Source organism: Triticum aestivum, chromosome 7A (genome assembly GCF_018294505.1).
Source record: "Triticum aestivum cultivar Chinese Spring chromosome 7A, IWGSC CS RefSeq v2.1, whole genome shotgun sequence".
Taxonomy (NCBI): Eukaryota; Viridiplantae; Streptophyta; class Magnoliopsida; order Poales; family Poaceae; genus Triticum; species Triticum aestivum.
Genome location: NC_057812.1, coordinates 738,963,081 through 738,965,495, shown reverse-complemented (window position 1 = coordinate 738,965,495; position 2,415 = coordinate 738,963,081). Strand labels below are relative to the sequence as shown.

The following is a 2,415-nucleotide window of genomic DNA, read 5'->3' as shown; positions in this document are numbered from 1 at the left end:
GTTGTAGATTTCTTTATCAATCTAATTCATACATGTCTTTTAACGTATCTTCAAAGAATCCTAGCTGCTCTATTCCTGTTGATTATGTCAAGCTAATATAAGATATTCCTTTTCTATTACTTTAATAATATAAATTGATAGAAGTTGCTGGTTAGTTCATTTAGATTCAGTAGCTTATACAATATTCCATGGTCGGTGTCCATCAGAGGTATATCTACCACTAACGGGACACATTATGCCACCGCTCAGTGCCCTTATCTATTCCTGTAACGGATTCTTTTTGTCCTTTTTATGTTATAACTAGTTTTTTATTAGTATTTCACCACAATTTGAACATCTTAAGACAACAAATCACCATTTCATTCAGAGAAAATGCATTTCATTACACATTAGTCGTATAGATGGCCATCGTACATTTTAAAGATTAAGATGCTTTTGAAAAATCCATTGGTCTGAACCCCTAATTGCCACTGCTCACTTATGCAGGGATTCTTGAAAGCATACTAACTACCTACTACGAAGTAGCCATACCAACTAACTACTGATCGTACTATAATCTATCTATCTATACCTAGTGTTGATTCAGTCGGTAAGCACAAGGCATGCCGCGCCACTACAGCTGTCAAACATTAGTCAAATTATATTTGATCAGCTGGCCGGTAGGCAGGGATCATGTCAAGTTTCAAAAATGAATAGGAGTTGGCCGGCCTTCACATCGCACGCACAAGCTGCCTAGCGTTAACCACTAATACTGGAGCAAGTTAAGTACTATGTTAATACCACTACATAAGAACACCGCTCAACCTCTCTCTAGAGTCTTCCCGCTGCGCAATTACTAGTGCACTACCTTGCCGTTCCGCTTATTTCTCATGGGGGTAATGCTAAAGAATATCAAGAAGAAACTGGAATGAACACACACAAGACATAGGTAGTTCAGCAACGTGTTAATTAATCACCCAACAAGTTGACTCAATGACACCAGGAAAAACATAAATATCTGCAACGTTAACTGGCACACTTTTTTGCGAGAAAAACTTTCATTCTATTCATCGGTGTCATGACAGCACAAAGAACAACACAAGTAACATAAATTACATTCAGGTCCGTAGACCATCTATTTAGCAATTAGCACACTTTTGGCTTACATCTCACGGGCTCGAACCAATCAAGTTTACAAATTTATTAACTTACTGTAACATAACTAAACTGGTCACAACCCACTTAACTTCATCGAAGATGGACGACGTACATGGATGGAGATCATCGACGCATGCTGGAAACTGGTGGACGTGTGGGAGTGGCACGACTACGACTTGTTGTCGCAGACAAGGGTGGGGCTGTCGTCCTAGCCGTTCTTGAGGTCGGCGCACCTGGCTGCAGTGTCGTCGACCGGTTTCAAGCCACCGTTGCTCCTGTTGACGCTCTTGAGGTCGCAGCAGACTGAGCGGCTCTTGTTGACATTCTTGAGGTTGCAGAAGGAGCCACCGTCACTGATGCCGCTGACGTTCTTGAGGCCATGGACGAATTTGCCGTTGTTGACGTTCTTGAGGTTGCGGACAGATTTGTCGTTGTTGACGTTCTTGAGGTTGCATACGGATTTGCAGTTGTTAAAGTTCTTGAGGTCGCGGACTGATTTGCCGTTGTTGACGTTCTTGAGGTCGCATGTGGATTAGCCGTTGTTGAAGTTCTTGAGGTAGCGGGTTGAGCCGACGTTGCTGATATTCTTGAGTGTGTGGTCGGAACTGCCATTGCTGACGTTCTTGATGCGGTGGAGGAAGCCACTCTTGCTGACGATCTTGAGGCCACAGGTGTAGTCACCCTTGGTGACGTTGTTGAGGGCACGCGCGGAGCCACCATTGTTGACGGTCTTGTGGTAGCCGCCGGCGTTGGTGTTCTTGGGGTTGTGGGCGCACCAGTCGGTGACCTTGCCTTCTTCTGACCGAGAAACCTTCCTGGCAACATGACGTGATCTTCTTCTTCTTCTTCTTCTTCTTCTTCTTCTTCGGTTGGGTTGAGCTGAGCTGAGTGAGGTGGATGTGGTGTTTGCTTTGCTCCGGTTGGGTTGAGTAGTTGGCAATGTATATATAGGAGAATAATGGGTTGTTGACGTGTTCGACCGTCGGTCTCTTTTGTTTTTTGTTGGATATATGTAGTAGATATGCATATTCAATGCATGCATTTGTTATTGACGAATGCAGTTGGTCAATGGTCGTGATCGTCGCCGCGTTGGTCTTCCTTTCTTATACATCAGAATTAGCGTTAGGTGGAGATTAGGAAGCAGACGGCTAATAGACTAAGGGTAAAATGTACAGTTACATACAAAAATTATACTAAACAACATATGCATGATGTGGTACAAGCGGCGATCCATCTGCGTGTCTATTGTTTACTGGTGCCGACTCGGTCGCGGGTTGC

At 43.9% G+C, this 2,415-nt stretch overlaps 1 pseudogene; it reads right to left on the bottom strand.

Moving 5' to 3' along the window:
- Nucleotides 1–1,035: 1,035 nt before the first annotated feature.
- On the bottom strand, nt 1,036–2,035 carry LOC123147290 (syndecan-3-like; annotated as a pseudogene).
- Between the last annotated feature and the right edge of the window lie 380 nt (nt 2,036–2,415).